At 44.7% G+C, this 24,596-nt stretch overlaps 1 protein-coding gene across 3 annotated transcripts in view; it reads right to left on the bottom strand.

The window, feature by feature from the left end:
* GREM1 (gremlin 1, DAN family BMP antagonist) overlaps positions 1-24,206 on the bottom strand; it is a 36,241-nt gene extending 12,035 nt beyond the window's left edge. Inside the window, exon 1 of one of the 3 annotated variants that reach the window (XM_065547689.2) lies at positions 24,023-24,206. The gene's annotated coding sequence lies outside the window, so the exon portion shown is untranslated. Of the gene's footprint in view, positions 1-4,221; positions 4,401-4,762; positions 4,921-24,022 lie in introns of those variants that run through there. The other 2 variants (XM_005559066.4, XM_065547691.1) reach the window with 2 other exon arrangements.
* Positions 24,207-24,596: the final 390 nt, after the last annotated feature.

The following is a 24,596-nucleotide window of genomic DNA, read 5'->3' as shown; positions in this document are numbered from 1 at the left end:
ATGAAGAGTAAACATCTACAAGCAAGATAAGCCATATTAACCACCTCTATCCTGTGCAGGTCATGGCAATGTATTCCAATTTTCACAAAGCCTCTAGGAACACAATATTCTAATTCTGAGGGACTGAGAAATAAAAATGGTATATGTATGACCTGTTTCCAGTGTTCATGATGTCTTTGGGACAGTTGAAGCCAGCTCCTTCCATCACTCTTCTTGCTGTATTTCTCATTTTAGCTAAGCAACCTGCTCATAATCAGTGAAAGGGAGTTTTGAGTAGGAATTACAGTGAAAGCCAAATGTCTGTGCATGGACTTCTGGTCAGTTCCTCCTGATGAATCAAGCTTTAGAAAGACATTCAATAGGCATGACATCAAATTATTCTCCCAGCATAAGATATAGTGGAAGTGGCCGGGTGCGGTGGCTCACGCCTGTAATCCCAGCACTTTGGGAGGCCAAGGTGGGCGGATCACGAGGTCAGGAGATCGAGACCATCCTGGCTAACACGGTGAAACCCCGTCTCTACTAAAAATGCAAAAAATTAGCCCGGCGTGGTGTCGGGTGCCTGTAGTACCAGCTACTCGGGAGGCTGAGGCAGGAGAATGGCGTGAACCCGGGAGGCGGAGCTTGCAGTGAGCCAAGATCTCGCCACTGCGCTCCAGCCTGGGCGACTGAGCGAGACTCCGTCTCAAAAAACAAAAAACAAACAAAAAAAAGAAATAGTGGAAGTGACTACAAATGTTCTAAGTGCAGGCCAGGTTTTAGAAAGATCTATTACTTTTTCTTAGGTCTAAATCTTTGGGAAAAGTATAGCTTATTTTTAATTTGATCTTTAATTTTTAAAAAGATAGTTGTGCTGATTTTCTTTTTCAGACAAGTTGCACCAAGGAGATAAGAAGAGTCCCTTGTTGGCACACAGGTAGAGGACAAAGTCTCATCCCCTTTGTGTTGTAAGAACCCTAAACACCCTGTCTAGTCTGAAGACCAGGTTGGCTCAATCAGGCTAGGGCCCAACATTGCACAGGACAGGGAGGAGACCACCTGGTTGTGAAATATCTCAGGAGCTCTATGTTTGTCAAAGATTTTCTTAGGAAAGTTAACGACTATATACAATTCTTGAGATCAACAACCAACGAGTTAGAAAGTAATAAATATTAAACGTTCACTGAGCAGCACTGCTAAGAGACGGCCAAGTTATGGGTTCTATTCTGTAGTGAAGATGTGTTAGTCACTGCGTAACGTGGGATTCAGGATTTTTTTTTTTGAGATGTCACCCAGGCTGGAGTGCAGTGGCGCATTCTTGGCTCACTGCAAACTCCGCCTCCCAGGCTCAAGTGATTCTCCTGCCTCAGCCTCCCGAGTAGCTGAGATAACAGGCGCCTGCCATCACACCCAGCTAATTTTTGTATTTTTAGTAGAGACAGGGTTTCACTGTGTTGGCCAGGCTGGTCTCGAACTCCTGACTCCGTGATCTGCCTGCCTCAGCCTCCAAAAGTGCTGGGATTACAAGCATGAGCCACCCCGCTCAGCCAGGATTCAGGATTTAATTTCAGAACTACCCTGTGATATAGCTTGGTTCTGTATAACATTACTACTTTTCCTAACACCATTACTAATAATAAGAGTTACCTCTTATTTTGAAGCCCTTACTGTGCCAGGCATTATGTTGAATTCTGACCCAATTTTATCATCTATTTTTCATAACAAAATATGAGGTAGATAATGTTATCTTCCTTTTACCAATCAGGGAATCTACACTCAGAATTATAAATTTGTCCAAGGTCACAAAGCTCATAAGTGGGAGAGCCAGCGTTTTTTTTGTTTTGTCTTTTGGTTTTTGTGGGTTTTTTTTTTTTTGACGGCGTTTTCACTCTTTTCACCTAGGCTGGACTGCAATGTCGCTATCTGGGCTCACCACAACCTCCGCCTCCCAGGTTCAGGCAATTCTCCTGCCTCAGCCTCCCAAGTAGCTGGGATTACAGGCATGCGCCACCACGCCTGGCTAATTTTGTATTTTTAGTAGAGACGGGGTTTTTCCATGTTGGTCAGGCTGGTCTTGAACTCCCGACCCCAGGTGATCCGCCGGCTTCGGCCTCCCAAAGTGCTGGATTACAAGCGTGAGCCACTGCGCCCGGCCGAGCCAGCGGTTTAAAACCAGTTCTATCTAGCCCAAATACAGGTCCTTAACCACTGTCCTAATGACACCCAGTGCTGTCCTTAACAGTGGGTCAATGGATATTTTTCTAATGCAATACAATTTGAAGAGTGCTACAAATAAAATAATTATCTGTTTTGTATCTTCATGTTCACATGTGAATAAAAAGATTTCTCTTGTCCCAGGACTTCCTGTTGTACTTTGAATTTCTAAGAGCATATGTTAAAACTAAAGAAAATTCCTGCAGGTAGATGTAAGACACGGGCTGGTAGCACTTGCCTGATAGTTGCCTTTTGGTTAGAGGCTACAGTCACCTCCCCTAACCACTGTCCCCCACCTACCTTTCCTTTACATACAAGGTTTAGATTTCCTGGCTGTCCTTTACTGTTGAACACGCTCCAACAACAGTTCTTGGGGGAGGTGTCTGTGGCATGAAATTTCTTTGCATTTTATCACTTTTAATACCTGACCATTAAGACTGAAGGCATCTTCGACTTAGTTTCAAAGACAGGGTAGGCAGCCCTCATTCAGAGATGTGGGGACATAATAGGTTTTTATTCTTCCCTGTGTAACTACTCACATAAAGACCACATTAGCCAACCTGGATTTCCTACAGAGCGCGGGTTACCAAAACATTTCACTAAAAATGAACTTTTAAGAAAATAGGAAACCTGTGAAATTACAAAGTTTACAAAAGACTCTAATTCCTACAATGACCTGGAGGTTAAACACACACACACACACACAGCCACTACCCTGCTAAAAAAAACCCTTAAATAGTTAATATTAACAATTTGACAGTGCCATTTATCCAGAGATAGTAATCAAATCACCTACTGTTGTAGACTTGGCTTGGGGGGCAGTAAGAATCTATAGTTTTCTTAAGATCTTTCCCTCCTTGCTTTGAAAAGTACATCCCCCCTCTCATGCTCCCCCTCCTTCCAAAAAAAAGATAAAAGGGGAGGGGGAAGCCCTAGGGATGAAAGAGGACTCCTCACCCGAGAATGGGGTTATCTTAACCTCTTCTATGCTATTTATTTAACTTGTGTGTACAGCCAGAAGGAAGCCACTACTCTGGGGTCCCTGGGACAGCTTAAAACCCTAGTGACCCACTTAACACAATAGATTGTTTTAATCAGTTCGTGTCCTGGCACCATCTCGAAGGGGAACATAAACAGACGCGCACACCGCTCAGATTCGCTCTTTCCAGCAGGAGATCCAATTACCTATCGGTGGTCACCTCTCTGCCCTCGGACCCTTTAAGAGGAGATTTTAACCCCTAACGCTGAGGCTATATTTCTGTCTATGAGAGCCGGGATTCGGAGTCGGTCGAGGAGCGCATTAGGGACAGTTCCGGGCGCGAGGGAATTTCTTCACAGCAGAGGCTGGTCACCTGCCGTCCGTCCCTCCTCGCCTGGCCCGGGGACCGTCGCCAGAGCCTGGCGCAGGTAAATAAATACCAAGCTGGGGCGCCCCCAAGGAGGAGCTGCGATCTGAAGGCAATGCCAAGCGACAGCGGTGGCGCGTCTGTTCTTCCGGAGCCTGTAGTCTACAAATAACTCCGGCCAGCAAGGAGGTGACAGCCCCGATGTACCTCCCACTCCCCTACTCTGGCCTTGCTCCGCAGGCTGTGGAGGGGCCAGCGGAGCGAGCCGGGCAGCAAGAGAGAACGAAAGACGCCCAGCTCGCTGCAGCCGCCAACCCGCCTCAGCCGCCAGTCCTCAGGAGCTAGTGAGGCGCAGCGAGGCGAGGCCGGGGCCTCTAGAACACAGTTTAAGGGGTGCGCACGGAAGTGGAAACCAGCCGGTGGCCGCTGCCCGGCGCCAGAACGTCTACCATTCAGTCCGGGCGTGTGCGGGGCCGGGAAGAGGCTGGAGTAGAGAAGCGAGCGCCCGCGAGTGCGTGGCCGGTCCGCGAGCGCGTGTGGTGTGCGCCTTGTGAGCACTGCGGGTTCCCTGGACCCCCGCGGCCAGGGCCGCGCCCCGCACCCCAGCTGTCGGGTTACCCACAGTTCGGTTTTCCGCTGTGGCTGAACACAGCGGCTCTGCTCTTGCCAGTCTCCATCTCACCTCGGGGATGGGCAAATGCACACATCATGGATTCTCCGGATGCTCCAGCCCGCGGACTCCAATGGGAGCCCCAAGACGCCCCCAGACCCAGCGCGGCGCCTCAAGCACAGGGGACCCTCTGAAGGCAACTGGCCGCGCCGTCAGCGGCCGACTCGCAGGTCCCGATGCTCCTGCGCTCTGGCGGCCCGGACTCTGCGCCCTCGCTAAGCCGGCGCGTCTGCCCCGCGCTGCTACCACGAGCACCAGGAGCGTGTTCGGGGCCCTCCGGGAAGTGGAAACGGGATGTGGGGTCATCCTGCCCGCTCCTGATAACCTTTTTTCCTACGTTTCCCTGCAGACCCAGAGCAGCGAGGTCACGGTGTCCTCGACCTCAGCAGGAAGGACCCCGCGATGGTTCTTCACGATTCGCCCACGCGAACAGCGCACCCGGGCCCGAGCGCACGGAGGCCTGCAGCGCGTGGAACTGAGCGGGTCCTGCGTCGTGTGCGGCCCTCTTCCCCCCCAGCCCACTCACACCCCTGCCCGGTGCGTCCGCGCTCACCTGTCAATGCGGCTGGTCCTCGGGGCCTGCGCTTTCGACGCGTGGCGCTGAGTGCGGCCGCGGCCAGAGCCGCCGGGGCTCGGCGCGGGGTCAGCGGGACCGAGAGTGACGCGGCGGCCGTGCACTGGGTCGCCCGGTCCGCGGAGGGCGCACCGAGTGCCAGGCATCGCGCCGTCTCCCGTTTAAATGCCGGCGGCAGCGCGCGGCGCCCGGGGCCGCGCCTCTCCATTGGCCAGGCGCCGCCGCCGCCGCCAGACCCGCTATCCGCCCCCTTTCCCGGTACTGCCCCCGCCCCCCGCACCCCTCCTGCTTCCCCGCGGGGTCCCCTCTCCGCCCGCCTCGCCTCTTTGTCTGCTCCCCCCGCCCGGGCCGGCTGGGAGAGGTCACCCCAGGGAACCGCGCCTGGAATGCACAGCAAATCACATTTTCCGCTCCCGTTGGAGAGGGAAGAGCGGGAGGAAATCCCCCCGGCTCCCGGCCCCTCATTCCTTCGCTGCCCCAGGTCTGGGCTTTCCCTGTCGGCCGCCCGGCATCGCCTGCGCTGGTCCCGCGCTCAGTAGCGGAGACTGCACCGGGAAGAGGAAGATCTCCGTGGGATCGTGCTGGATTCGGCCATTCTTCCCCTCTGGAGGGAACGGGACTGCGGGATGCTCTGGTCGAGCGACCGTCGTGGCTCCCGCGCGGCCCCGCCCGAGGCCCCCAACTTCGAGGGCGTTGACCCCGGCGCCCCCGTTAACCCGCGGGCTCGCCGGCCGCCAGCAGGAGCCTGTCGCCAATATGACACCCTCCTCTCCTCGCCCGCCGCGGGTTCTTTCAGCCCAGATGCCGGCGGCCTCGGCTGTGAGTGTACAGAGGGCAGTCACGGGAGGAGAATAAAACTAAAAGGACCGTCAAAAGTCAAGGCTTCCATTCCTAAATAATATTAAGGAGAGAGAGAGAAAACAGTCACTGAGCGACAGGGGTTTTCTGTAGCATATTAAAGACGAATAAGTGAGGAAAAGAAAACGTTAGATGACGAAGTAACTTCCCAGAAGTTTAGGACAAAAACCTACCAACGTGTAAAACCAATGTCACATTCTGGATACCAAGAACATAAGTATTTTTCGAAAAATGAGTGAACACTTTCATTTGTTCTCTTAGCTTGAAAAATTGGTTCCTCAAAGAGGCCGTAAGTTCTGTGTGTCGAAGCTAAAGTCCGTGCAGACCAGCTCCATCAGCCATGTCAAATGAAGACTTTGGAAAAGATTTGTTACAGAAGAAAATATGAAGGTGTCTGTATTGTCTAAAGCAAAATAAACAAAACAATGAAATCCATCAGAAGATACTTATGAAGCACCCGTAATTTAAGTACTCGACTAGGAAAACAAAACCAGACGAGGAAACAGCCTATTTTTTTTTTCTCTTTAGTCTGGCGTTGGGGGGAAGAAGCAAGAAATATCTCCTAGATGCTGTTAGGAACGTGCAATAGATTTTTTTAAAATAAATGAAGCAAGAAGGAAGTCTGCATTCATAGCTTTACAATCTTAGTCCTCTGAATGTTTTGTCTGTGCAGATGGCAGTTTCTACACACGAACTCGAGGCTGCACTGTACAATTCTCATTTTTTGTTAAATCATCCAGTGAGCCACAGTTTGTAGTTGCCTGCAGGATGGGAGCATTGAACCAGGTTGAAGACCTGTCTTGCTCACATGGGCTCCTGGAGAGATAGGTAATCAGAAATACACAAAATACTTAGGCGATGACCAGTCCAGCCAAAGCCCACCACCAAGCTGTATTGGAGCCAGCTGTTCTCCCCACGTGCAAACTGCTGTACTCCTTCGGAGCATATTTTACAAATTCATTAACTCCTTCTCATCTAAAATAAAAGCTTTAGTCACTTCTTTTTTTCCCCAAGGCTTACATCCTGCCCCAAATCAACACACAAAGAGGCTGAAATTACCTCCAAAAAATGGAAGTGATTTTTTTTTGGAGCCCTGACGTTGTGATTTTCTCTATCTCCATCTATCAAATCATGATGACTCTTCCTCATGCAGTTTCTCAGGCCATATTTTCTACAATAGAACTCCCACCTCCTCCCCCCAACACACGCCCCCTCCTCTGTATCCCAAAGAGACAGAAAGAGCTGTGCATCACTGCAACATTTTTCTTCATTCTCACTTCTCTCTCCCTTCTCCCTGGCATTATAGTATTTCCTGCCACTAGAATGTAAGGTTCGTAAGGGCAGGGATTTTGTCTAGGTCGCTTTGATTACATGAAGCACATAGAATAGAGCTTGTCTAACACAGCACTCAGATTCAATAAATAGTTGTGGATGGAGAATGTTGAGCACATTCCCACTAAGATTATCAACTGAGCCAAATGCTGAGGATATAACCATTGTGGATAGAGTAAACACAGGCCCTCACCTCACAGAGTTTATAGTCTAGTATGTTTGTAAATATTTATATAGAAACACAAGTTTTTTGCCCAATATTTTTGTTTCCACAGCTCCTAACAAGTTCTTGCAAACCATTTTCCAATCAGGATGAAGGCATAAGGGTAAAAACTCCCTAGACCTCTCTAAACATGGTTACATAATTAAAACCTGCTTTTAGTAGGGGAGAAGACATAGAATGACTCGATGTAGTCAAAGTTAAACTCTTAAATCTGAGATGCCTAAACCATGATCACTTAATGATTAATTTTATTTAATGAAAGTACTTTCAAACTACTTTGAGGTTGTGAGAAGAGTAGATTCTGCTCAGCCACTGGTTTGTAAAAGTAAAGTCCATTTCCTCTTGTTTTGCCCACCTGTGTATGGAATGTGCTAGCCTCCCTCTAACCCCAAGAAGCTAAAAGAGGGCTGCTCCCCAGGTTTGGAGAAGAACTTTGAATACCTTTATAGAAGAGTTTTTACTTAGATCTGCAAAAGCTGTGTACAGCTGTTCATCCAATTGCAGAGACTATGTATGCCATCTTGCATAGGATTAGAAAAGAAGCCCTTCACACAGTTTGAACTGAACTTGTATGCCTTTTCTAAAGAAAAGAAAGTATTAAACTATAAACCTGACAATGATTAAGTAAAAACATATTGACAACAGTCAAACAGCAGTTAAATGGATCATATTTGGAACGAATTTTTGTTACGTTAGTAAGAAAAAAAATCCCCACAGATAACCCAATGGGAAAAAAAATTGCACATGGCCAAAGCACATGGGCAGGTAATTCACAAAAAAAGAAACCTGGACAGCCGGTAAATACAAAAAGATGCAACATTACACCAGTAAATCAGGGAAATATAAACTGAAATAAGAAGATACTGTTGCTTATCTATTAGGTTACCAAAGATCTAAAAGTCTGACAATACCCAGCATTGGAAAAGGTAGAGAGAAGCAAGCAATCATATGCATTGCTAGTGAGAGGGTAAATTAGTACCATCATTTCAGAGAGCAATTTGTCAATATGTGTTAAAATTAAACATGCACTTAGTATGCCACTTCATATATTCTATGAAACACATAGAATATAGATTGTCTAACACAGCACTCAGATTCAATAAATAGTTGTGGACTGAGAATGTTGAGGCATTAGACTTCTAGGTAAAAACCTTAGAAAAGTTTGAATGTGTGTATGAGGGCTAGAAACTTGTGTAAGCATGTTGATTGTGGTATTGTTCATAACAATCTTAATGTCCATCAACAGATATAGGAGAGGGCATAAGAAATTATTTTATTCATATGGCAAAAAGCTACACAGCTAATAAAAGAAATTGATTAGGCTTTTATATTTTAACATAGAGCTCAAAACATAGAGATGCTTTTTTTTTTAAAAAAAAAAAAAAAGGAAGCTGCAGAATGATATAAGTAGCATGATACCATTATGTGTATTTTGTAGTAAACATATAAAAATAGCATAAGTTGCTTGTGAAACATGTGGTCATGTGCATGTATAAATAGCGGATTGGAACCTAGACCTCTAATGATCTTTACCAGAATGAGGAGGGGAGGAGGTGGATCAGGCATGGACAACAAAAGAAATTTCAACATTACAAAACATTTAAACATTTTATTTCTTTAACAAAAATCTTGAAAGAAATATGACAAAATGTGGACAATCTGAATTTCTGGGTGATGGGTACGTGGATGTGTTTGTTAGATAATTCCGTCTCCATGTTGATAAGTTTTTAAACCCTCAAAGTTAAAACAAATGTGATGTTTCTATTATGATTTCAAGAGTGACTTTGATCATCATTTGGAAACTGAACATTTTTGCTTCCCGTGTGTCCTTTGTAACCAGCTCCAATCTGAGTAGGCATGTTTTCAGAATGCAAACAAACCCTTATGTAAGTGTGTATGTCTACTGACCTGTCTGAAGGCTGACTCCTGGCTATCCACCTTGCTATCTATGCCTAACCAGTTTCCTGTGTATGAAAAATGCACGTGCATATGAAAATTTTGGACAATGTTGCCAAATACAGGTATATGAAATGAGTTATTCAGGACCATTATAATACAATTCATGCCCTATTTCATGCACATATTTATTGTGTATACTCCACGTGCAGTGCAATATGCAAAAGGTGAAAGTTTCAAACTATGAACATAATCCTTCATAGTCAATAGTTCTGGCACAGTGGGAAAAAGCACTGAACTCAGAGTCAGGAAAGTCAGAGTAAATTCCTGATACTTCCCCTTAGAAGCTGAATGTCTCAATTAAGTATTTAAAGCCTCTGGGCTGAAATTCAACCATCTGTATTACAGGAATGGTGATAACACCCACCTCTGGGTAGATGCTGGAATTAAGTAAAACAAGCTCTGTGAAAGTGCCAGGCACCTAATAAACATCAGTGTCTGCATGGATACCAGAGTTCAACTGGGAGCTAACACAAAAAAAAAAACAGTACGTCTAATATCAGCGTGTGTTGGGTCTTATGTGTCTTTATATTCACTCTGGGTAATGCAGGGGTGGCACACAGCAAATGCTTGACAAAGCTATGAAATGAGTACTTGCATAGGGAGAAAGAAGGAAGGGAGGGGAAGAAAATAAGGGGAAAAGAAGGAGATAGAGGAAAAGATAGAGAGAGAATGGAGGGAGGAAGGAAGGAAAGAAGGGAGAGAGAGGGAAGGAGGAAGACAGGAAAGAAAGTGATACCTTTCAGTAAATGGCACAGAAACTTTGTGTGTGTGTGTGTGTGTGTGTGTGTGTGTGTGTGTAAAACCAGTAAATAGTTTTACCAAACACTTCTGGCTCTTTTTTGCTTGCACTGTAAGAATCACGCTAACCTGTGGCCGGGCGCGGTGGCTCAAGCCTGTAATCCCAGCACTTTGGGAGGCGGAGGCGGGTGGATCACGAGGTCAGGAGATCGAGACTATCCTGGCTAACATGGTGAAACCCCGTCTCTACTAAAAATACAAAAAATTAGCCGGGCGAGGCGGCGGGCGCCTGTAGTCTCAGCTACTTGGGAGGCTGAGGCGGGAGAATGGCGTGAACCCGGGAGGCGGAGCTTGCAGTGAGCCGAGATCGCACCACTGCACTCCAGCCTGGGAGACACAGCGAGACTCCGTCTCAAAACAAAAAAAAAAAAAAAAGAATCACGCTAACCTAAAGTTACCCTTCTCAGGATGGTTCCACTGCAGTAATAGAAGCTAAGAATAAGAGACCAGAAGATGCCCAAGTGTGTAGTTAGACAGGCTGAAACTCCCATCCAAGAGACTGGGGAGCGAAACAAGACAGGAAGCCAGAGACACCAATGTATTTATCAGCAAATATTCACATACCCAGTGCTTAAATGTAACAGAGTCTATCTGAAAGCAGGCTCGTTTCTTTGTCTGCAGACAGGATAACTTGTTACGTTCGAAAGGTTTAAACCATGTATTTGTTTTGAGCTCTTTGATGTGACTTTACTCTTGGGAAAAAGATGTGATGGGACTTTATTAATAATTTTGTTTTCCCTTATAGCTTGTGTTCTTCATTTTCTAATTTTTTTTTTTTTTTTTTTGGTGGAGGAGTTCTCTTCGAAAAAAACTCATTTTACCGCAGTTTTAAAATGCTAGTTCATTGGGGAGGATCTGTTGAAAGTATCTGTTAAACTGAAGGTTGCAAGGTTTTACCCCACTGTCTCTGGCTATCCTGCTCCTCACTTTTTTTTTTTTTTTTTTTTTTAAACTTTTGGCTTACTTAGTCCATTCCCAGTCTTTGTTTCCTTGATGACTCTGCTATTTACTAGAAGTCATTTTAGGATCCACCTTTTCACTCTTGTGTCCTTTTTTAAAGGCATGTAAGTATAGGTGTGATTTTACTCTTGCTGCAGCTCTCCTAATATGTCACTTGGACTGGTTCATTACATCTTATAAAATATTTTATAGGCTGGGCACGGTGGCTAACGCCTGTAATCCCAGTACTTTGGGAGGCCGAGTTGGGCGGATCACAAGGTCAGGATATCAAGACCATCCTGGCTAACACAGTGAAATCCCATCTCTACTAAAAATACAAAAAATTAGCCGGGCGCGGTGGCAGGCGCCTGTAGTCCCAGCTACTCGGGAGGCTGAGGCAGGAGAATGGCATGAACCCGGGAGGCAGAGCTTGTGGTGAGCAGAGATCACGCTACTGTGCTCCAGCCTGGGTGACAGAGCGAGACTGTCTCAAAAAATAAATAAAATAAAATATTTTATAACATAAAGTTATTGTAAAAATATTACAAACTCATCACAGAAAACTTGGAACTAGAGAAAAATATAAAGAAAATAAAAATATGCCGTAATCTCACAATCCCCAAATAACCACTGTTTGCTCACACACACTACATATATGTACATATATGGATTTCCTTCTAATTATATAGTGTATGTGTATGGTGTGTGTGCGTGTGCGTGTGTATATGAGAGAAAGAGAGAGAGAGAAGATGCTCTATATAATAAGATGCCTTATTTAACTTTTAAGTTTAACCTAATATTTTAATTATTTTGGGGGACATTATTAAAAGTTTTCAAAAATATCAGTTTAACAGTAGTAGAATATTCTCTTGTGTGAATAACGTACTATAACATACTATAACATTTTATTTTCTCTTGTAAGAGTAACAATGTGTGTATGTGTGTATACATGCATTTCTTAAAGTGGCCTTTTATTCATTACCTGATGTGTACCAAACACAAGGCTTTATGTGCATTATCTAATTTAATGATCATAACACTTGTATGAAATTGCTACTATTGTTTGTTCTGTTTTAAAGATGAGGAAGCTGATGTCTAGAGAGGTGGTGTGACTGTCTCAAGGGCACACAGCTGTATGAAGCAGAGGAAGAATTCACAGCTGCTGACCCCCATGCCCCACACACTGAGTTTCTACCCTCTATACCGGGAACAAGAGTCTACACCATACACTCTTAGAACTGGTATTCAAATACCACTGTTTTTTCACCAAAGAAAAGTATTCCTAAGTGTCAAATGTCTTAAATAATTTGATAGCTGGTATTGTCAAACATTTGGTTGTGTAAAATACGAACACATGTATGAGGAATATGGGTTTAGATATCACATGAGTTTACTTATAAAGAATGCTGAACACATGGCCATCGAAAACCCATATGCTGCCGGGCGCGGTGTCTCACGCCTGTAATCCCAGCACTTTGGGAGGCCAAGGTGGGCAGATCACAAGGTCAGGAGATCGAGACCCTCCTGGCTAACATGGTGAAATCCCGTCTCTACTAAAAATACAAAAAATTGGCCGGGCGCGGTGGCTCACGCCTGTAATCCCAGCACTTTGGGAGGCCGAGACGGGCGGATCACGAGGCCAGGAGATCGAGAGACGATCCCGGCTAACACGGTGAAACCCCGTCTCTACTAAAAAAATACAAAAAAACTAGCCGGGCGAGGTGGCGGGCGCCTGTAGTCCCAACTACTCCGGAGGCTGAGGCAGGAGAATGGCGTGAACCTGGGAGGCGGAGGTTGCAGTGAGCTGAGATCACACCACTGCACTCCAGCCTGGGCAAAAGAACAAGACTCCATCTCAAAACAAAAAAAAAAAAGAAAAGAAAAAAAGAAAACCCATATGCCCTGTCTTGAAGTTTCCTACAAAAACCCAAGCCTGACTTATTGCCATTAGAACCGTTATTAATGACTGTATCTGTCTTTCTCTCTCTCTCTCTCTCTCTCTCTATATATATATATATATATTTTTTTTCTTTTTTGAGAGGGAGCCTCACTGTGTCACCCAGGCTGGAGTTCATTGGCGCAATCTCAGCTCACTGCAACCTCTGCTGCACTGGTTCAAGCGATTCTCCTGCCTCAGCCTCCTGAGTAGCTGGGATTACAGGCACCTGCCACCACGCCCCACTAATTTTTTATTTTATTTTTGTATTTTTAGTAGAGATGAGGTTTTGCCATGTTGACCGTGGCTGGTCTTGAACTCCTGACCTCAAGTGATCCGCTTGCCTCGACCACCCAAAGTGCCGGAACCACGAGCGTGAGCGTATCAGTCTACCTTTAAAATTAGGAGCTTAAAATTAAGTTCAGTGTTTTGGGCTTCTTCTCAAGGTAAAGAAGGATGGAGCTAAAGGTGGAAAGCAAATTCAATACCTGCTTTCCCTTCTAAAGATCAATGTGAACTTGTACACCAATTTGCACTTGGCTCACAAACAGTCCAAATTTAAATCTCTTTTCAATCTTGGTTCCTTCACTCTTCCCTTCGTAGCGTAAAAGGTTGGATCATCTGGAATATGATTTGTCGTTCTTTTTTAAAAGAAAGATGAAAAATGTAAACTGTGGGCTCCTCACTGCTTATGTCAGAGCAATACATGTGTGCTTTATATAAACTAACCATTTGTCTATTAATGTTTGCAAAGTACTCCGTAGACATGAGGCATTTGGGACACTCTGGAGAAATGTGGTGCCTTTGGAGAGAGGATCAGAGAAGGAAGAAACCAATAGTAAGAGAAACTCCTTTATATGCACATGTATAATAGAATGTGAAAGAAAATCTTCAAGTTGAGCATCGAGCTGCCTTTTCCCTTAGGTTGAAAGTTAGCCAGTAGGAAGGAAACATTTCCAAGGAGACTAGGTAACCTTGCCTGCAGTGTTTGTTTCTACACTCTGTTTTACTTGTTCGAGTGACAGAGAAAGAAAACAAAGCTGATGGACTTTGGACTGGACAACGTAGCAGTGTGTCCCCAGATACCAGCTTCCAGATGATCTCCCTTGGGTCTCCCAGATGGAGCAGAGGTTTTCTGGTGACTCTGGTCACTGCATCAGCCTGAGCAGACAGGATCTCAGGATCTCCCAAGTGCACGTGTCTGCCTGCCCACGTCGCCACGATTTTGTAGAAAGGTGGCTGAGCATGGGATAGGCCCTTAAAGACTGTAAAGCGTGATTCTTTGTCATGTGGACATTAAGCCAAAGAAGAATAACTTTCTGGAAAAAAAGAAAAATCATAATGATTTTTGCAGCACTACTCTGCTAGCCAGAGCAATCCATGGATGTCTGTGGAATCATTAGGATGTACTTCCCCTGGAGAAATGTATGTGCTGGTCTCTTGGCACAAGCAACTCTAAAAAGTTTACCTAGCCAACACCTCAGGACACTAGCCAGAACCCCTCGTTATGTTTCCACTCTTCCAAGGAAGGAAGAAAGAAAAGAGGAAAGGAAGGGAGGGAAGGAGGAAAGGAGGGAGGGAGGGTATTGGTTCTTTTAAATAAGAAAGACAAATTATTTCAGATAACAGCAGCTTCCCTTAAATGGTATTTAAGCTTTAGCTCTGTAGTCCTAAATATCTATTCTAACAGCAGTTATTACTATGTGAGCTCTGCACTGTCAATCTAGAGAAAAGAATCTTGCCACTAAGAAGGAAAATTTCAAAGTGAGAGTTTGCTTTTAATACACACGTATAATACAGATGTTCAATTGCACAAATGTAGCAGAGAACAAGAGAGGAGTGTGCAGTTGAGCAGTAAGCATCCACTCCTGCCCCTGGTGTTCAATGCCAGCCTGATGGTCTCCAGCTAATGTTCTCTCTGCATATGCAACACTTGAGCCCAGCAGGAGCTGAGCACATACCACAGGTCACCACGTTCACGCCTTTGCTCTTGCTCCTCCCTCCCCTTGGAATTCCCCACCCTTCTGTCTTCTGGTTGAATTCATACTCTGACTTCAAGCCTCCTTCTCAGAGCGTTCTGCCTTTTCTATTATTCTTGTCATATTTTTCCTTTATTATCGTTACATGTATGCTGGATGCATCTTCTTCAATGAAACGTAGACTCCTTGCATGGAGGAAGTGTCTCCTTCTCTTCTTTGAGTCCCTGTGGCCCTAGCAGAGGCTGAGTTGAATCGTAACTAAAATGTTCCAGGTCTCCTCATCATTTCCACTGCTGTCTTCTATTTTTATCCCATCACCTGTAGGAACCGTGTCGGAAGAACTAACTGCTAGTTTCTCCAAAATGTCGCTGCCAGTGGCAGTCTAGTTGCTGTCTTGAGTCCATCCTGCCTCTTCACTGCCCACTCCCAAGTCCAGGTCATGGTCATTTCTCACCTAGAAGGTTGCAATTGCTTCTTTACTGCTCTCCCCACTTTCGCTGATGCTGACCCACAGCCACTGGACGCTTCTTTTTTGTTTGTTGTTTGTTTTGTTTTGTTTGTTTCATTTTTAGATGGAGTCTTGCTCTGTCACCAGGCTGGAGTGCAGTGGCACGATCTCAACTCACTGTAACCTCCACCTCCCAGGTTCAAGCAATTCTCCTGCCTCAGCCTCCCGAGTAGCTGAGATTACAGGCATGCACCACCACACCCAGCTAATTTTTTTGTATTAATAATAGGGATGGGATTTCACCATGTGGGCCGGGATGGTCTCAATCTCTTGACCTCGTGATCTGCCCGCCTTGGACTCTCAAAGTGCTGGATTACAGGTGTGAGCCACCGCGCCCAGCCTAGACATTTCTTAACTCATGTACTAGGCTATGTCCTTCCTTTGACTAATACCCTTTCTTCCTGGTTCTTACCAAATTTTTAAATTATGCAATTTATAGATTTGCTTGGTTTTTGTCTGTTTCCTCCATGTGCCTTAAGCTCTGTGGTGGCAAGAACCATCTCTGTGTGGCTCACTGACTCCCCGGCCTCTACATGGCACTTGGAGTACATGGATGCTCCCAGACCTTTGTTGAATTCATAGATTAAAAGTGCAGCTGTTCTCATTTTCCTTCATGTTATAACCCTTGCTGTAGCCCCCTTTTTGCCTTGCTCCTGTTTCTGATTTCTCCTTCTTCTTCTTCTTCTTCTTCTTTTTTTTTAGAGACAGGCTCTTACTCTCACCCAGCAGGCTGGAGTACAGTAGTGTGATCACAGCTCACTGCACTCCTGACCTCCCAGGCTCAAGTGATCCTCCCACTTCAGCCTCCCAAGTAGCTGGGACTATAGGTAACCACTAATTTTTGTATTTTTTGTAGAGATGGGGTCTCACCATGTTGCCCACATTGGTCTTGAACTCCTGGGGGCAAGCGATCCACCCACCTTGGCCTCCCAAAGTGCTGGGATTACAGGCCTGAGCCATTGTGCCTTGCCTGGTTTCTGCATTTTACCTGGAACTCATTGGAGAACTCAATGAAGAACTCAATGGAGAACTCATTGGAGAACTCAATGGAGAACTCATTGGAGAACTCATTGGAGAACTCAATGGAGAACTCATTGGAGAACTCAATGGAGAACTCATTGGAGAACTCATTGGAGAACTCAATGGAGAACTCATTGGAGAACTCATTGGAGAACTGAGCCTCAGGAGCCTCTGAATCCATTCCCTGTAGGGGAGCCTCAGTCCTTAGTTTTGTCACAGAATCAGAGAGCACATTCCTGTGCTCTGGGCGCCCCACCCACTGAACAACAGTGGAGGCAATGATGGCACAGACTCACTCTGGGAACTGCAACTGCACCCCAATAAGTTCTCCCTGTAAAACCAATCACAAGATTACATTCCTCAGACCCCAAAGAAGTGAGTAAGTTTTATGGCCTGTGTCAGGGCAACACCCACTCTGCTAAAAATATCATGGTAAAATTTCATAAGAAGTAAATAATGCACTGTTGCTTTGTGTTTCTGGGAAACCTTAAGGATTTGTTGTAGAAAGATATTTTGGTTTTCTTAGCCTGATGAAAAAGCATGCAAAGGAAAAAGTCATATTGGATAAGAGAAAGACTATTTGGGTATGTGGCCAGGAATGATGCACATTTTGCCACTTACTTCATTTTATGTTTTCATCTTTTTGGAAACGGAGGCAAGTAACTAGCCAAGTACATTTGAAGGGCATCCATAGTTCCAAATGCCTCTTCCTTTGTAATTTATTGATGAAGGACTAAGTAGCTCATCTAATTCATCTTGAGGAGATAGGAAAATGCTTATGGCAACAGCATTTTATCATGGTTGTAAGGCTTCTGAAAACATAATTCCAAACGATAGGAGTGGTTTGCAGAGCCATCTGGGAGGAGATGGGCTGATTAGGAATGTCTGGGGTCTTAGAAATAAATTCAGGTGAAGTCGAAGCATGTTTTCCAGATCTGGTAGATTTTCATAAGACTATTTATGGCTGGTGTAGTTTAGCAGGCTTCTCATAGAGCAGTGGAGTTCCTGTGTTCTACATCCTTCCCACCAGGGCTCTTGTCTTCACCCATTCTCACACCATTTCTGCGTGCAGTGTTTCCCCAAATTCACTGTGTATCAGAGTCACTGGAGAAAGAAAACAAAACAAAAAAATTGATCCCCAGAGCTTGCTCTATACTACTGCATGAGAATTTCCTGGGCTGAGGCCCAAGAATCTGTATTTTTACAAAGCTCTCCAGATAATTCTGATAAGCAGCCAGGTTTGACAATATGAGGTGTGGTGGAAAGAATTCTATTTGCATCTAAGCTCAACCATCAACTACCTAAGCAACTTTAGAGACACCAACTCTTGGGCTATCAGGAAACAGAGAAAATGATGCCTACATCACAGGGCTATTGAAGAATTAAAGGAAATTACATATGTGATCTATCCCACTGCAAATTTAGTAGGCTGCGTTAGTTAATCCTCTGCTGATGACCTAGCAGCTTAAAAGAGTTTTTTTTAACCTAAAAAAGTGTTTAACTTCCTCTTCTGTGTTTGATTCCTTATGAAACTTGGTTTCCCCTTTCGTCAGTTACCAAGGATCAGGCCATATGTAGATGAATCATAAGACCATTATGCCATGTGTTCCAAGAGCCTTCCAAGTGCATTGCTGCAAGAAACGCTCAACATTTAATGTATATTGTTTTTCGATATCTCTTTCCAAATTGCCAGTACAATTTCCATTTCTGGGAAATTACATAGACATGTCTGGATCCAGTTCTTTTATCTTTGCATTTCCAACTGGTCTGTTTTCCTTCTTTCTTCCCATCGAATTATTATATTTTGACAGTTTTAAGACCAGCTCTTCCTTGATCTTTTCCTTCCTATAATATACTGAATTGAAATGAGCCCATTTTCCTTAGTGAGCCTTCTCTCCAAACACAAAATACTCTGAAGTTCAGATTCTCCTTCTGTGAGTGGGTTAACATCACACAAAGTTTGTGGTTTCATCCATCATAAACAAGAGTGTTTTAAATGAACTCTGTTTCTTGTCTCCCAAGAATCACAGAAAGGTTGAGGGAAAGTGAAATAAATTTTCAGAAAGAAAAGTTACTTATTAAAAATAGCAGTGATAAAAATATGTAGATTGATTTAGGAGGAAGAATTTGTAAATTGTTTTAACTTAAAAGGAAACGCTCTTGCAGGCATTCACAATGAATCAGGGGGAAACACTTTGGCTTCTTCAAAAAGCTGTTTACTCTCTTTGGTGTTCACAAAACATATCCAACAAAAGCCTCTTCTCTTATGATGCGAGGGAAGAAGGCACACTGCATTTGAGAGCATCTGATCATACTTGACTCAGGAATGTTACGGGTTTTGGTTGTGTGCCCAGTTGATCTGAGCATATTAGCAAACACAGTAATAGTATTAGCTACTGACAGGGTTTGGTATCAAACACATCCATTTGCAAAAATAGAAGAAATACCACATTCACATTTTTCAATGCTCCCCTTTACTTAAATACTGCAATGTGGTTTGAGTTGTGAATCTATTGAAGACATCTTTGATGAATCAACAGTCAAGGCATATGTAGAAAGTGATTTGGAAACAGTTCCCTGGGTTGTTGGTGGGGGAAGGGAGATAGTGTTGGGGCATCTTGCCATTCTCGTTCCTGCTTTTTCATTGGCCCCCGCCGCTTCCTAAGTCTATCTGCTGTTAAATGAAGGTAACTCCCTCTCTCCTACCCCAACCTCTCTCAGGGTATTCTGGAGTATGATAGACTAATTGCAAAGAAATGTGACCTTCTTGGATAACTGGTACCATCTAAATACCATGCATTATTCCCCTGTCAGACACTAAAATAGGATGAGCCAGGCTGAAATCTTCCAAAAGCTGTGGAGGATAAATAAACTCACATTCCAACTCAAAACTCAACAATGACCAAAAAAACAAGCATAGTGAAAAATGATAAAGATCAGCCTCCGCTGTTACCTTTTTCATTCATACCATTGTCCGTTTGGGGTCTATGTCATGGGGATGGTTCCTATGCCAATCCTAATGATAAAGCTTGAGTTTGGTTTACATCTGTGCTGTGATTATTCATCTTCTTTAAAGCACTATTTCTTACTTTATCAGCCAGGAAGGTGGGAAAAAAAATCTCTAAAATTCTATAGTTTTTCACCTTTCTCCTTCGGAGCTATTATAAGATAGTAAATTGATAGTAAAACTGAGAGCAGGACAGCTGGGCTCTACTTTGAATTTTCATAGAGCTTCAGCTTACCTGGGTTTTGGCTATCCCTATATGGAAAATATATATCAGTGGTCTTCAGTGTTTTTGGCACCAGGGACTATTTTTGTGGAAGACAGTTTTTCCACAGATGGCAAGGGGATATGGTTTTGGGATGCAACTGTTCCAACTCAGATTATATCAGGCATTAGATTCTCATAAGGAGTGTACAACCTAGATCCTTCACACGGACAGTTCACAACAGGGTCTGCGCTCCTAGAAGACTCTAATGCTGCCACTGATCTGACAGGAGGGGGAGCTCAAGTGGTAATGTTCACTCGCCCGGGGCTCACTTCCTCCTCCACTTCCTCCCGAATGGCCAGGTTCCTAACAGACCACAGACCAGTATTGGTCCATGGCCCAGGGGCTGGGAACCCCTGACGTGGTTGATACCTGACTCCTCAGGAGACAGGCTTTTGGAAGCAAACTGGAACACCAGATAGATGCACTCCCACAGATGCTGAAGTTGGAAGAGAAAGAAAAACATCTCTTTTTCTGCTGCTGCTTCTGCTATGACAGATGGTAGCTGCAGGCAAACCCACCATTCTTGGGTCAAGACAATGACTTTGGGAGTGTCACACATCAGTGGTAGTGATGTGGTGGTGGCAGGGACACCAACCACTATTTCCTGACCTCTGGATTCCAGCTATGTGGGTGAGCTTGAACTGGTTAAGCCCAACTGTGGATCCCTGCCTCATGCTCCTCCACATCTTTAAATAATTTTGTAAGCACATAATTCCTCGCATTATATCCCTTTCATATGGACATATCCAGAGTAAAGAGTTTGTTTCTTGCACTGAAATCTGATGAATTCTGAATTTGGAATCTAAATCGAGGTTTAACACAGGCGCTGTATTGCAGGGAATTTATCTTCACATCAATATGATAAGGTAAGTATTATCTTTCCCGTTGGTTACGTGAAAGAACTAAGGTTTGGTGAGATGGAATTGTTTGCTCAAGGCCACACAATTTGAAAGTCACAGAACCCAGAGTCAAATGCAAATCTAATTACAAAGTGTCTGTATCTAACTACTCTGTTAAACAGTGACGCCATGGGATCAAGTGTGTAATAATAGTGTACAAATAGCTGAATATTTATGGTTGCACATGTGCTTTAAACTTCAAGAAGGAAGAGCCTGTATCTTATACCTCTTTGATAAGACTCCCCAGTCCCAGAATATAGCTCAGTATTTGGCACATAGAATAGATCCTTGATAAGTTACTGCTGAATGAATAAATGAATGGTATTGTGATGAGTCCTGTCAAGGAAGGTGACACCATATGATGGCCACCTTGTGAGGAAGTGACTATAGTTTTCAAATGGGCTTTATTAAGATGCTCTGACTCCTCAGGTGTTCAGTTGCCACGGCTAAAAAAGCCATTACAAATATTTTTGTTTCCTGTGTATATAGTTACGGTTTTTGTTGGGAAGAACGGCTTATCAACAAGTTCTACTGGCACATAACATTCATCAAACAATAGAACATTCAGTCTATTAGGATGGGCTGTTAGGTCTTTCTAACTCAGCCCATCTTAGAGCAGCTCTTTTCTAAAAGAGTCTTTCTTTTGCAACTTAGAAGTTAATAAGTTTTTAAGCCCAAATTCAAGGACATGGTTCTACAAGAATCTTTGCAAACACCCTGCCTTAATTTATGGACTTCAGAAGCCAATGTGTGAAACCCATAAATGTCTTAGCAACTTTCTCCATGGATTCCTCTGTGCCCATTTGGAACAAGTTTTCTTTTACTATATAGTTATGATAATTTTCAGTGGCCCTTGCCTTCTCACAGGGCTTTCTGGCCACCAAATCTGCTATATTCTACACATTTTCTTTGAATTGCCACATTCATGTGTATTTTAGCAGGAAATTTGATCCACGTTTCTGATTCACCTATGGTTAAGTCACCAGACAATTTTGGAAGAGCAGCCTGATGGCCAGAAAGTCTTAGTAGAGTCTCTCTTTCCCTTTAGAAATAGAAAGTTGAGTATGTGAAGTACAAGCTCCCCGAATCCTGCCAGGCCTAGGCTGTTGGTAAAACCCAGGCTTCAGGAGGCTTCAAAAAATACTACCTTCTCAAGATATGCTCCTGGCTAGGTATGCCAATTGCCTTTGGAAATAATGTCCGGGAGCACTTCGAAAGGTGATGGCCTGGATCTCTCCCTGACCCCATCTTAGGACTCTCCTACCCTCCAAGCTTGCTCCCCATTGAGTGGCCAGTGTTTCCCCAGGTGTCTCTGTTCTAACCCCCAAGACTGTTGCCACAGCACATGATACCAGTGACGGGCTGGGATATGCCTTCTGCACTGCCCAAGTGGCTATGCCATGGTCAGAGGAACACTGGTCAATGAAAACCCACAGCAGAACCCGATGCTCTGTCTGCCCACAGATCTGCCCGATGCTCTGTCTGCCCACAGATCTGCCTTGATGTTGAGCAGGGCCGTCCCACGCATCTGGTCTGTCTCCCTAATAAATGAATCATGCACAACCGTCATGGTATGCAGCAAATTGAGATATTTGGCAGGAACTCTGTGCCTTGACACTTCCTGAACTACCGACATTTGGGCAGTGACTCAGAAAAGAAGCGGGTAGTTCTACTGGCTGATTCTAAGACAGACTTGAAGGCCGGGTGTGGCGGCTCACGCCTGTAATCCCAGCACTTTGGGAGGCCAAGGTGGGCAGATCACAAGGTCAGGAGTTCGAGACTATCCTGCCGAACATGGTGAAACCCTGTCTCTACTAAAAGTACAGAAAAACTAGCTGGGCGTGGTGGCAGGGGCCTGTAGTCCCAGCTACTCGAGAGGCTGAGGCAGGAGAAAGACGTGAACCTGGGAGGCAGAGCTTGCAGTGAGCTGAGATCACACCACTGCACTCCAGCCTGGGAGACAGAGCGAGACTCCGTCTCAAAAAAAAAGAAAGACTTGAGAACCACGTACACAACTTCACATCAATTTGTAAACCCCACCAAAGTGTGAGGTAATTCCACCTTTCCCTCTGTACACAGTCTAAGATGATTGACCTTTTATGACTTCTTTAAAACATTCTATTGACCGGGCACGGTGGCTCACGCCTGTAATCTCAGCACTTTGGGAGGCCGAGACGGGTGGATCACAAGGTCAGGAGATCGAGACCATCCTGGCTAACATGGTGAAACCCCGTCTCTACTAAAAAATACAAAAAACAAGCCGGGCGTGGTGGCGGGCACCTGTAGTCCCAGCTACTCAAGAGGCTGAGGCAGGAGAATGGCATGAACCTGGGAGGCGGAGCTTGCTGTGAGCTGAGATCGCACCACTGCACTCCAGCCTGGGTGACAGAGCGAGACTCCGTCTCAAAAAAAAAAAAAAAAAAAAAAAATTCCATCATACTCATTCATTCAGCAGTTATTATTGCCTTTGTTAGGCTGCGTACAAGATATCAAGATAAAAAGAAAAATGAGACAGAGCCTATGGCTTCAAGGAGCTTATAACCCAGTTGAATGAGGCATACACATAATAAGTAAACAAGTATTGGGTATGCTAAATTAAGTTTAGCCCAAAGCTGCCCCCTTACATAGTGTAAGCTCGGCCTAAAGTTTTCTCTGTACATAGCAAACTGTAACCTAACTGGATGTGTAAACAGGCTGTAACCTACTCTTATGCCAAACACTGAGATTCGGCCAAAGGTGGCCAACTGTTCAAATCATGTTCAGATAAGGCAAACGCTGAAATGTAACCAATCCAGCTGTTTCTGTCTCTCACTTTTGTTTTGTATACCTTACTTTTCTTTTTCTGTCCATCGGGTTTTTTCAACCACACGGCAGTGCAGAGTCTCTCTGAACCTATTTTCCAAATTGCTCTTTGCTCAACTAAAGTCTGTTCAATTTAATTTGTCTAAGGTTTCTCTTTTAACAGGTGGTAGAGCAGGCTCTGTATATAGAGTAATTCTTATCATTACACCCTCTTACAGGGACTATATGAAAGGAGGCGTGAGGTCCCATAGGAAGACAAAAAGGGGTCATGAGAGAGAAGTAGCTGGGATTACAGGCATATGCCACCACACCTGACTAATTTTGCATTTTTAGTGGAGACAGGGTTTCTCCATATTGGTCAGGCGGGTCTCGAACTCTCAACCTCAGGTGATCCGCCTGCCTCAGCCTCCCAAAGTCCTGGGATTACAGGCATGAGGCACCACACCCAGATTCCAGGCCAGTTTTTACCATGATCTACTCTTACTTTTTAACCATCAACTGTGGTTCTATTGTTGAAATTTTCGAATACATACAAACACAGAAATAAGAAGTGCAAGCCGGGTGTGGGGGCTCATGCCTGTAATCCCAGCACTTTGGGAGGCCGAGGTGGGTGGATCACTTGAGATCAGGATCGTTTGAGAGCATCCTGGCCAAGATGATGACACCAAGTCGCTACTAAAAATACAAAAATTAGCAGGGCATGATGGTGGGTACCTGTAATCCCAGCTACTCCGGAGGCTGAGGCAGGAGAATCGCTTGAACCTGGGAGGTGGAGGTTGCGGTAAGCTGAGATCACGCCACTGCACTCCAGCCTGGGTGACACAGCAAGACTCTGTCTCCAAAAGAAAAAAAAAAGAAAAAAAAGAAATAAGAAATAAGAAGGACAATTAACTCCCAAGTACCCTTGACCTAGCTTCAGCAGTTATCAGTGTATGGCCAGTCTTGATTATCTTGATTATCTATATCCCCATTCCCTCCCGACCCTCTACCTCATCACTACCACTGGATTAATTTAAAGCAAATCCAAGACATCATATCATTTCATCTGTAAATAATTCAATATTGCCGGGCGCAGTGGCTCACGCCTGTAATCCCAACACTTTGGGAGGCTGAGGTGGGCGAATCACAAGGTCAGGAGATCGAGACCATCCTGGCTAAAACGGTGAAACCCTGTCTTTACTAAAAATACATAAAAAATTAGCCGGGCATGGTGGCGGGCGCCTGTAATCCCAGCTACTCTGGAGGTTGAGGCGGGAGAATGGTGTGAACCTGGGAGGCGGAGCTTGCA

This window comes from Macaca fascicularis, chromosome 7, assembly GCF_037993035.2.
Source record: "Macaca fascicularis isolate 582-1 chromosome 7, T2T-MFA8v1.1".
NCBI lineage: Eukaryota > Metazoa > Chordata > Mammalia > Primates > Cercopithecidae > Macaca > Macaca fascicularis.
Note: the sequence above shows the minus strand (reverse complement) of the source record. Positions and strands in the feature narration are given on the sequence as shown.